Raw genomic sequence first — 12,618 nt, 5'->3', positions numbered from 1 at the left:
ACAAGAGTTTGGGAGTCTTCCATCATTTTAAACTTTTTGTGATAGTCTGTGAAGGATAGGGTTTAACTCTTCCTTAAAAGCTTTGTAGAATTCTCCTGTGAAACCCTCTGGCCCAGGGCTTTTGTGTGTCAGGAGTCTCTTGACTACTGCTTCAATTTCATCTTCTGTGATTGGTCTGTTCAAGCTTTCTGCTTCTTCTTCATTGAGTTTTGAAAAATTATATTTTTCTAGAAATTTGTCTATTTCACCTAGGTTTTCAAATTTCTTGTTATACCATTCTTCATAGTAATTTCTTACAATCCTTTATATTTCTGCAGTGTTAGTTGTAACCTCTCCTCTTTCATTTCTGATTGTGTTTATTTGGGTCCTCTCTCTTTTTTTTATTTTTTTTTTAAGAGAACTTCTTTTTTCTTATTGTTTTTTTTTTTAGACTTTGTTTCTTTATTTTAGAGAGAGGATAAAGGAGGGAGAAAGAGAGAGAGAGAAACATAAATGTGTTTCTCTCATGTGTTGCCTCTTATGTGGCCCACACTGGGGACATGGCCCAGGCATGTGCTCTGACTGGGAATCAAACCAGCAACACTTTGGTTCAAAGCCCCAGTTCAATCCACTGAGCTACATCAGGCAGGCATATCTCTTTTCTTCTTGATGAGCCTGCTTAAAGGCTTGTCCATTTTTTTTATATTTTCAAATAACCAGCTCTTGGATTCATTGACCCTTAGAATTGTGCTTTTAGTCTCTATGTCATTTAATTCTGCTCTGATCTTGGTCATTTCCTTTCTTCTAGTTACTGTGAGGTGTCTTTATAGTTGTTCCTTGAGTTCTTGTAGGCATAGGGTTAGGTTGTTTGAAATGTTTCTATCTTTTTTAGGTAGGCCTGTATTGCTATGAACTTCCCTTTCAGGACTGCCTTTGCTGTGTGTCCCATAAGTTTTGGGTTATTGTGAGTTCATTTTCATTTGTTTCCAGAAACTGTGATTTCTTCCCTAATTTCATTCTTAATCAATTCATTGCTTAATAGCATGCTATTCAATCTCAATTATTTTGAGTGTTTTGGGTTTTTCCCCTTTGTGTTGGTTTCTAGTTACAGTCTTTTGTGGTCAGAGGAAATGCTTGGTATGATTTCCATTTTCTTGAATATGTTGAGGTTTGTTTTGTGTCCTATCATGTGGTCTATCTTTGGAAATGTTCCATGTGCATTTGAAAAGAATGTATATTTAGCTTCTTTAGGATGAAGGGCTCTCTCTATATATATCAGTTAAGTCCAGTTCATCTAGGGCATTGTACAATGCCACAATCTCTTTGTTGATATGTTGTTTGGAAGATATGTCCATTTTTGGCAATGTGGTGTTAAAATCCTCTGCTATAATTGTGTTACTGTCAATAACTTTCTTGAAGTCCTCCAAGATTTTCTTTATGTATTTGGGTGTTCCTATGTTGGGTGCATATATATTTCCAATGTTTATGTCTTCTTGGTGGGTTCTTCCCTTGAGTATTATGAAGTGACCTTCTGGGTCTCTCTTTTTGTGGCCCTTTTTCTGAAGTCTGTTTTGTCTGATATGAGGATTGTTACCCCAGCGTTTTTTTTTCTGTCAATCTGCATGGAACATTTGTTTCCAGCCCTTCACTTTCAGTCTGTGTAGGTCTTTTGTCCTGAGGGGGTCTCTTGTAGGCAGCATATGTGTTGGTCATGCTTTCTTGTACATTTAGCTATTCTATGTGTTTTGATTGAAGCATTTAATCCATTTAGATTTAAGGTTATTATTGATAGGTACTTATTCTTTCCCATCTTCATACCTGTGTTCCTCTCTCTCTCTCTTTTTTTCCTTTCCTTAAGGCAGTCCCTTTGGCAACTCTTGAAGAGCTGGTTTCATAGAGGTGTATTCTTTTAGACTTCTTTTGTCTGGGAAGCTTCTTATTTGGCATTCTATCTTGATTGAGATCCTTGCTGGGTAAAGTAGCCTTGGATGCAGAGTAGCCTCTACCAGAGTAGCCTCTGATTCTCATTACTTGGAATAGTTTTTGCCATTCTCTTCTGTCTTGGAGCGTTTCCATTGCGGAGTCAGCTGCTAACCTTATCGGGGCTCCCTTGTATGTTACTTCCTATTTCTTCCTTGCTGCCTTCAAGATTCTCTTTTGGTCTTGGAATTTTGCCATTTTAATTATGTATCTTGAAGTGGGCCTCCTTGGGTTCCTCTTAATTGGGACTCTCTGTGTTTCCTGGATTTATGTGACTTTTTCTCTCATCAAATTAGGGAAGTTTTCCATCATTACTTTTTCAAGTAGGTTTACTATCCATTGCTTTTCTTCTTGTCCTTCTGGTACCCCTATTATATAGATATTATTATGTTTCATATTGTCTTGCATTTCTCTTAATACCTCTTCATTCTTTCTGAGACTCTTTTTCTTTTCTTGCTCTTTCTGGGTGTTTGTTTCTACTTTGTCCTCCAGCCTGCTGATCTGATCTTCTGCTTCATGGATCCTGCTTTTGATTCTTTCTACTGTGTTCTTCAGTTCAGAAATTGTATTATTCATTTCCTCTCGGCCCTTGTTCATAGTTTCTATTTCCTTTTTCATGTTGATAGAGTTTTCAGTGAGTTCATTGTAGTTTCCCTATAGTCTTTGGTAAGTCATTGTGAGTTCATTGAGTTTCCTGATAACCATTGATTTGAACTCAATATCTGATAGTTGAGTTACCTCTATTTCCTTTCTGAGGCTCTCAGGCTTCCTCCTTTCCCTTCATTTGGTGATTTTTTTTGTCTTCCCATTTTTTGTGAGACTCTTCTTGTTAGTCTCAGCTTCTTAAATTGATCTGTTCTGGCTCCCTGGGTTTATGGTGTTATCTTCTGTGGTAGAATGCCTGTGAGATTTAGTGGTGCAGTCTCTTTTGGGTATCTTGGTGTTCACAGCTTCCACCTACTGTTTTTTTGTGATCCGTTGGAGGGAGAGGGCAAAATGTTTTAAGACAGCAGGATAGTATTCTATGATATTTACAGTAGTAGCTGGTAGCGAAAAGATAGGAGATCATTTGTCTATGTATAGTGTTAACTGTGATCTTCCACACAACTAGCCACTTTTTAGAAAGGATGGAAAGAAGATAAGACTCTTTTTGGAAAGGGGAGGATTGTGAGTTGGATCTAGAAAGCTGTGAGGTTGTTGGAAGTCAGTTTCTGAGGTAAGGTGTGGGTAAAGGATAGTAAATAGGTGTAGTGTGTGAGAGAATAAAGTTAACCATTACAGTAATAGAGTTCAGGAAACTTTGAAGTGGGCTAAGATATGGGAGGGGTGTTATGTAGTATTTACAATTGCATGGAACAGCTTTTATTTACAATCATATTAGAGCAACAATGATATGACAGAATGTATGGAATCATGATAATAAGAATACGGAGTATAGGACCTTGAGTAGTGTGCTAATGAAACACAAATGAACTGAAGGACAGTAAATTAGCAATATACTATGAGTGAAAAAACAAGGGACACCTTTCAAAGGATACAATAGAACCAGCCAAGCAAAAAAGGCTAAACAGAAAGAAGGGGAATGCAAAAATACTGTTTGAATAAAAGATGTAAAAATAAAAAAAATAATGCTAGAAATATGCAATAACTTGTAGGTTTTCTGTAATAGCAAATTGAAATTTCTCTCACTGTCTCAGCTATTGGGATGCCCCGTGTTTGGGTCCAACTCTGGTCTTTTTACACTTCTGGGTTTTTTTGTCTCACATGTGGGTATTTAAAAAGAAAAAAAAATGAAAAAACAAAAAGCAAAAGAAGGAAGGAAGAAGAGATAAAATTGGAAAGAAAGAAAGAATAAAACAAGAAAGAAGGAAAGAGAAATAAAAAGAATTGAGAGATAAAAAATAATAAAAAATTTAAAATTACTTAAAAAATTCAAACAAACAAACAAACAAACAAACAAACAAACAAAAAACCTCTTGCTTGTTTTAAACTGGCCAAACCAGGTTTTCTGGTCTTGTTGGCTGCAGCAGGCTAATGGGTGACTGGTATCTCCCTTTTTGTTCAGCACTTAGTCAGCCTCATGTGTACTCTCCCCAGGGCTAGTCATGCACTCTCCCCAGAGCTAGCCCAGCACCCCTCTGCAGGGCCCTGGATGAGGGATCCAGGCCTTCCTAAGAGCAGGCTCTCTCCAGGTGCAGGGTGTGGACTCTGGTCCTTCTGAGGAAAGTGCTCTCCCCCAGGTTCCACACATGTAATTTTATACAGAATATGAGTCAGGAAACACTATTATAGGCTGTAAAATTTATGCTGATATTTTAATAATTTCTATTTATGTGTTTGTGTACAGTACACTAGAATTTCATTTTTTGATTTCATTTTAAAATTTGCTTATCATTCTAACCATCAAAAATATTAATACCAATTTTCTTTACTTTAGGAAATTGTATTGGATATTTTTGGCAACTCAGCAAAATATATCTCAAGTTCAACAATATTAGTGCTAAATAAGTACATCCAGTTATCTTGTATTAAATTGTGTGATTCATTTTCTATTATTAGATCTTTCTTATTTTTTTAATTGTTGTTCAAGTACAGTTGTCTCAATTGTTACCCTACTGTACCCTCCCTGCCCCACCCATCCCAGCCTCCCACCTTCAAACATTTGGCTTTGTCTATGTGTCTTTTATACATGTTCCTTGATGGCCCTTCCCCTATTATCCCCTATTATCCTTCTCCCCCCTCCTCTCTGATTACTGTCAGTTTGTTCTTTATTTCAATGTCTCTAGTTGTATTTTGCTTGCTTGTTTGTTTTATTGATTAGGTTCTACTTATAGGTGAGATTCAAACTATAGAAATTTTTCTATATGTAATTACATTTACTGTTTGTCATTATAGAACATGTTAGTGCATCTTTTGTGCATCCTTCCCCTAATGTTTCCCTACTTAAGAACATTGTCAAATCATTGCCATTTAGGCAACCATAGAAAGGCTGGCAATTATCCAACCTACTTTTGGATATATTAATTATTTTCTAATAAAGTAAGGGGTCCACATCTCAGAACATAAGGCAATGTGGGTTCTGTATCTAGAATATGTCCCAGCAAGCCATCTGAACTTGGAGTCAGGGCCACCCAGAGCAGGGCAGCAGGAATCAGCACGTTCTATGTTCAAAATTTTTATAAAATGACACTGCTTCAAAAAGACCATTTTTTAAAAAATGAGATGAGGTCTATGTAACAATCATAACAATCACAAAATGATGCAATGTAAGGTCCATTATGATTAACTTCTAGGGCAACATTAATATCAGGTATAGGAGGTACAGAATTTGTCTTTTTATTATTAGAAACACTAATGAAGTGTTTCTGGAAGAATAAATTATTGTCTCCTAAGAGTTATTGTCAGGTAATTAAAAAAGAAACATTTAAGGATTATAATGACATTTAATGCTTGAAAAAAATCCCAAACACTTAAAGGGCCAGGAATAGACACTATCAATATTAATTATACAGTATCGTGCCACTGTCATATGGATATATATGCATTCTTTTGTTTCATTGGAAAACTTGATTTAATCTTAGCAATCAGATCCTCTACTGTTTTTTAAAATTAGAACTTTAGTGCTTAAATATTTATAAAATACCTTTTCTTTAACTAGACAATTATCACAATTTTTTAAAGCACAATGTACAATGATTTTTAAAAATGTTTATAGAACATAGAATATTGTTATATCACAATCATTTGATTCTTTTATTCACTTTATACTGAATTCTCATTAAAATTAATTTTTGCATCATTTAATTAAATTTTATTTCATCAAAAACCATTATTGTCATTTTTCTGAAATAATGCAACATTTTTATTCTATCATTTTTTTGCAATATATTTTTCACTTTCTATGTCTTAAACTTCCTCTTTTAAATTAGTTTGTGATTGACCTCAGTGACTAAGCATTGACATGTTTGTCACATTAAGCTCTAAATTTAAGGTAGTGTGGAGAAATTATGATCTCTTACACTCCAGAAGTGAGTTGAATTGTTGTCAAAGCATTTGAGAGATTTTTGAATTTGTCTTCAGAGTTGAATTGTCCTCTACTTAATTATAGTTTATCCCTTTCCTTCAGCAATACCTGGAGGTATGAAGGTTTAGGGACCCTAGTAAAACCAGTATGCTTGCTACAATATAAAGCCTCAAAATTATTCTCAGTGAACAAAACACCAAAGTAATCAGCAGAAAACATGGAGCTTTACAAAGTCAAGTCTTCTCCCAGATGCTTCCAAACTTGTAATGAAAGCCATTGAGGTAAGCATGTTGACACTAATCACATACCGAGGACCTAACCTGTAAATTGAGAGGGGAGACAGTGACCCGACTGTTTCAAACATACCCCTATCAATCCCTCTCATACTGCCTGTTTGCTGTGTGACTGTGCCAGATCTCCCATTAAGAAGTGAAATATATCTCCCTTTCCTTTGAATGTGTGTAGACCCTGTGACTTATTTTGACCAATAGAATTCAGTAGGGATGGCATTGCACTTTCTCTTTAACCCTTATTTTACCCTTACATTTTTACCTGCTACCATATAAAACATCTTAGGTGAGGCCACTTAACAATGACAGATCATGGGAAGGAAGAGCCAGATAGAGATAAAGTTCAGAGACCTAGGCACATTGTTCAGCTCACAGCTGAATGTAGCCATGTGAATGAATTCAGCTGACACTGTAGAAGCAGAATTATTGGCTGAATACAGTTAAGCTTTGGAGTGTTTACTTATACAGCAGGAGATAATTGGAAAACATGTTTTTCTTAATCTCAGAAGGGATTGTAGGGGTGAGGGAACTCACGTCCCCTTTTTTTATGGTTTATATTTTCCAAAATATAAATGTTTTCATTGACCACTAAGAACAGAAATTTTGTGGGAAGTATTGTAGAGAAGGATTAAAAGGCACCTATTTACTATGGCATAATTAACTTTCTCTTTCTTTCCTTCCTCTCTCCTTTCCTTCCTTCCTTTGACATAAATTACCAATACTGTTTTTGACTACTAAACTGATTATTTTAGTAATTTCTTGGCAATAATGTTCCCATCACTTTTCTTATCAGTGTACTGATGATTGTCTTATTTATATCATTTAGTTTTGTTCTTTGATCTAAAATTAAGCACCAAGAAATTCAACATTTTTCAAGGGAGGTCAAAATTATATTATACTTTTAATTATATGTAGTGTATATATATGTATATATACATACGATATGTACATACATGCATGTATACATGTGTGTGTATATATATATATATACTATAAAATGTATTTTAAAATAATAAATGAATGTTGCATCTTATTGCAGTCCTAAACAGCACATTTCCAGTAGTTGAATATTGCTAAAGTGGTACTTAAAAAATTCACAAGATTACAATTTAAATAGGAACTCAGTGAGAGGGAATAGCTTTTGCTGAGCACAAAAAACACTGTTGTTTTATTGGAAATGCATTAAACTGATATTTCATGATAAAAAAGAAACTTTAGTGAAATCATGTGACTTCTCAATTTCTGTAAATAAGCTTGTCAATTTCTGTAAATAAGCCTGCTGAGATTTTGGTAGACATTGTACTTACTTTATAGATCAATTTAGGGGATTTTGCCATCATAACAATGTTAAGTTTTGTGACCCATAAACATGAGTTTTATTTCCATCTATTTAAGTGTTCTTTAATTTTTCAGGATTGTCTTACAGTTTTAAGGTTATAACACTGCACTTAGGTTAAATTTATTTCTAAGTCTTTTTTTAAAGATTTTATTTATTTATTCTTAGAGAGGGAAAGGAGGGAGAAAGAGAGAGAGAGAAACATCAATGTGCGGTTGCTGGGGGTCATGGCCTGCAACCCAGGCATGTACCCTGACTGGGAATTGAACCTGCGACACTTTGGTTCGCAGCCTGAGCTCAATCCACTGAGCTACACCAGCCAGGGCCTATTTCTAAGTCTTATTTAAAATGTTTCTTGATTTTATTTCTTTATTGTTCATTGATAGTATATAGAAATGCACTTGACATTTGTACATTGATCTTGTATCCCATACCCCTGATGAACTTGTTCATTAGTGCAAAAATGTTTTAATGGGTCTTTAAGATTATATATATTATATAATCTTAATATATAATACATAAATTATATAAAGATATATTTACACATGCATAATTTACAGATGATATATGAATATATATGTATGATATATGTGTGTATATATATATATATATCTATAAATTAAGATAGTTTTATTTTAATCCATTTGGGAAAGGCATTATTACTCCCACTATAAGGAAAAATGAGAATTATAGGATTCACATAAGTACTAACAAGTGACACAAATAGATTCAAATGCATCTATTTAAGATCAGAGTTGTACTTTATAGATATTTAGCATAATTGCAAGGTGAACTAATACTTTCAGATCCATGAAAAGAATCTCACTTTTGGAGAAGAATACATTGATTTTTCATTTTATGCTCTTACTTCAGTCATCATAATTTGATTAAAGTTGCAGCATCTTTATGATGCTAACAGATGCTAATAGTACACATCACTCAGAACCATTCCACCTACCACTGTATTCATTAAACAAAAACTCATTCCCCACTTTCTCAGCCCTCAGCATCCACCCCTCTAATTTCTGTCCTATAAGGACTTGTTTATTTCACTCAGCAAAATGTCCTTAAGGTTCACCCATGTTGTAGCATGTGTCAGAATTTTCTTTTTAATGATGAATAATATTCCATTGTATGTGTAAACCACATTTTGTTTATCTCTTGGAAGTGTAAGTGGCTTTCTTTCACCTTTTGGCTGTTGTGAATAATGTTGCTATGAACATGGGAGTACAAATATTTTTTGAGACACTGCTTTGTATTTTTAAGTGTATACCCCAAAGTGTGATTTTTTATTCATATGGTAATTATAATTTACTGAAGAACTCCTATACTGATTTTCATAGTGGCTGCATCATTTTACATTCCCACCAACAATGGACAACTATTCCAACTTCTCTTTACATCCTCACCAGCACTTGTTATTGTCTGTTTAAAAAAAAATAGAGTTCCAGTTTTGCAAAATAAAAAAGTTTAGAGATTGCAACAATGTAACAGTACATAATACTTCTGAAACTATAAAATTAAGAAGGGTTAAGGTGGTAAAATTTATGTGTATTTTACCACAATTTTTTAAATTAAAAAGTGAAAAACACAATACTTCAATAAAATAGTGTGAAACAAATATTAAGAATTACCAAAGTTATGCTTTGGTAGGTGCTTCCTTGGGTCCAACTTTTTTAGGAATCTCTGAGCTTCTTGGACTTCCTGGAAGTCTACTTTCTTTGCCAGATTGAGGAAGTTCACCTTCATCATTTGTTCAAATAAGTTTTCAATTCCCTGCTCTTTCTCTTTTCCTTCCGGCATCCCTATGATTGGGTTGTTGGATCATTTAAAGTTGTCCCGGAGGTTTCTAAGCTTCTCCTCACATTTTTGAATTCTTGTTTCTTCATTCTGTTCTGGTGGAATATTTCTTTCTTCCTTCTGGTTCAACCCATTGATTTGAGTCCCAGTTTCCTCCCCATCACTGTTGGTTCCCTGTATATTTTCCTTTATTTCACCTTTTATAGCCTTCACTTTTGCCTCTATTTTGTGACCATACTCAATCAATTCTGTAAGAAAAGAATCTTGATTACCAGTGTTTTGAACTGTGCATCTGATAGGTTGTCTGCCTCTTTATCGCTTAGTTGTATTTTTTCTGGAGCTTTGATCTGTTATTTTATTTGAGCCATTTCTTTTGTCTCAGTGTGCCTATTGCATAGTAAGTGGTGGAGCTTTAGGTGTTCCCAAGGGTGGCACAACCCATGCTGCTGCTTTGTAGTGCTGTATGCAGAGGAGGAATCTGAGAGGGGACAATGATGCTTGTTCAGCTCTCTGTCAGCTATCAGTCACTTCCCCTGCAATCCACAAGCAAATTGGGCCCTTCTGGTGCTGATTCCTCAGTGGGTGGGTTTGTATATGTTTTAGGACCCTGTGGGTCTCTCCTATGAACTCTGCTGTGAGGTTAGCAATTTCTCCAACCACCTCAACACTCACAGGTTTTTCAAACCAGAGGTTTTGAAGCTTTATTTTCCTGCACTGAAACCCTGGGTTGCATGGTCTGTCTCGCTCCCCAGTCATTCCTCCTAGTTTATATATGTATGTAAATGTTGGGCTACCCACTCTGCTGGCTGCTGCCTTGCCACAAGTCCAATCCACCCAGCTGCCCATCTCCACACCTTCTGCCAGTCTGGATGAATGTTTCTTCTTTAACTCTTTTGTTTTGGATTTCCATACAGTTCAATTTTCTGGTGGCTCTGATTGTTTTTTGGTTTTAAATTTGTTTTTGTCCTTTTGGTTGTGCAAAGATGCACAATGTGTCTAACTATGCCTCTATTTTGGCTGGAACATTACCCAAATTAAAGATAAGGAGAGAATCTTAAAAGCAGCAAGAGAAAAGGAGACAATTACCTACAAAGGAGTTTCCATTAGACTGTCAGCCGATTTCTCAAAAGAAACCTCAATGGCAAGAAGGAGCTGGAAAGAAGTATTCAAAGTCATGATAGGCAAGGACCTACATCCAAGATTATTCTATCCAACAAAGCTATCATTTAGAATGCAAGGGCAGATAAAGTACTTTTCAGATAAGGTCAAGTTAAAAAAGTTCTTTATCACCAAGCTCTTATTATATGAAATGTTAAAGGGACTTATTTAAGAAAAAGAACAAAACTTGGATCAGTAAAATGACAACAAACTCACAACTATCAACAACTGAACCTAAAATACAAAAACAAAACAAACTAAGCAAACAACTAGAACAGGAACAGAATCACAGAAATGGAGATCACATGGAGGGTTATCAGTGGAGGAGAAGGTTGGGGAGGGGGAGAAAGGGAGAATAGGTACAGGGAATAAATAGCATAAATGGTAAGTAGAAAATAGACAGGGGGAATTTAAGAATAGTACAGGAAAGTAGATGCCCAAAAACTTATATGTACGACCCACGGAAATGAACTAAAGGGGAGAGGGCATGCAGATGGGAGGGAATGTGCAAGGCAGTGGGGAATAAAGGGGGAGAAATTGGACAACTGTAATAGCATAATCAATAAAATATATTTAAAAAAGAATTACCAAAGTTAGAAAAAAGTTATGAATAATTATTGCCCTTACAGATATGGTAATAGGTGATATTTTTTAAATAAGAGATTCTCATCAGTATTATATAACTGCATTTCTATTGGTCATGAAATGGTTTTTCTTCTACAAATAAGAAATATTCACATTTTAAAAATTTTAATATTTTGTCTTCCCTGACTCTAAACATATCACAGTAGTCACTTTCTATTTTTGCAACTTAACTCTTGATTTCCATGTTGCTAATTTTGTGAAAATGCTAAAGTCACTCACCACCCAACATTATTTTATTTATATGACAAAAAAAAATCCTTACCTGAGGATGTATTTATTTTAGAGAGAAGGGAAGGGAGGGAGAGAGAGAGGGAGAGAAATATTGATGTAAGGAAAAAGCATTGATTGGCTGCCTCCTGTGCATGTCCTGACCTGGGATGCTGCAACCTGGATATATGTTCTGACTGGAAACTGATCCCACACCATTTTGGTGTATGAGGCAATGCTCCAACCAATTTATCCACTGACCAAGGCATATTTATATGACAGTTTTTGATAGATTGATTTTCAGTGTTATGGTAAATAGCTCTTTAACACTATAGCTATACAGAGCATTGGCATGCTGAAGTTATAATTTAAAATGTCTCTAGATGTTCATTTGTAAAATTATGGGCGTAAGTTTTCACTATTCACTTAATTACAGTTGAACAGAATCTCAACTCAAGGCCATTCTATTCTAATATTGGATTTAGAAATAATCATTTTCTGTATAAAACACATTAGCACAGCATTTACCCACAATATGTAAAAACTGTAGACTATATAACATTTAAAGAAAGAGAATATGTGCTTAACTTGTGACTTGGGTTAGGCATGATCTTTTAAATTATTTTATTTTATTACTATTATTATTATACCTCCAGTGTGCAAATATATTATTGCTTGTAAAATGCTTTTAATGTGACTTCATGGGGAGTGGAATATTAACCTGAAAATGGGACAGAAACTTGGAAGAATCGATATACATACCTTCACTTATTTTACTTGTAAGAGACTAGACAATGAATGGTTTTGTACTGTTTACCCCAAAAAGCTTTAAGTGCCTAATGTGACTTAGCACACTAAATATGAAAGAGACTTGGTCATTTAAATGCAGCATTTTTTTCTTTAGTTCCAAAGCAAGGAGTAGTTTGTGGACTATATAACATTATAAATAAAATGGAGCACTATAAAATGTTTAAGAATTTTTTTTCATTTAATCCAGAATATTTAGCTACACTTAAGCAAAAAATGTTCTAAACAAATATGTTTTAAATTATCTGATGAGGAACTTGACAAAAGTGGTTTTTGTAATATTACTCAAAGCATAAGAAAACTACACTAGGTGCTCAATAAGAATTTGCTGAAGTAATGAATAACAAGTTGTTACAGAACATTGAATGATGGTCCTCAAAGTATCAGACATT

This window comes from Phyllostomus hastatus, unplaced genomic scaffold (assembly GCF_019186645.2).
Source record: "Phyllostomus hastatus isolate PE091 unplaced genomic scaffold, TTU_PhHast_1.1 phas_contig_65, whole genome shotgun sequence".
Lineage (NCBI taxonomy): Eukaryota > Metazoa > Chordata > Mammalia > Chiroptera > Phyllostomidae > Phyllostomus > Phyllostomus hastatus.
Note: the sequence above shows the minus strand (reverse complement) of the source record.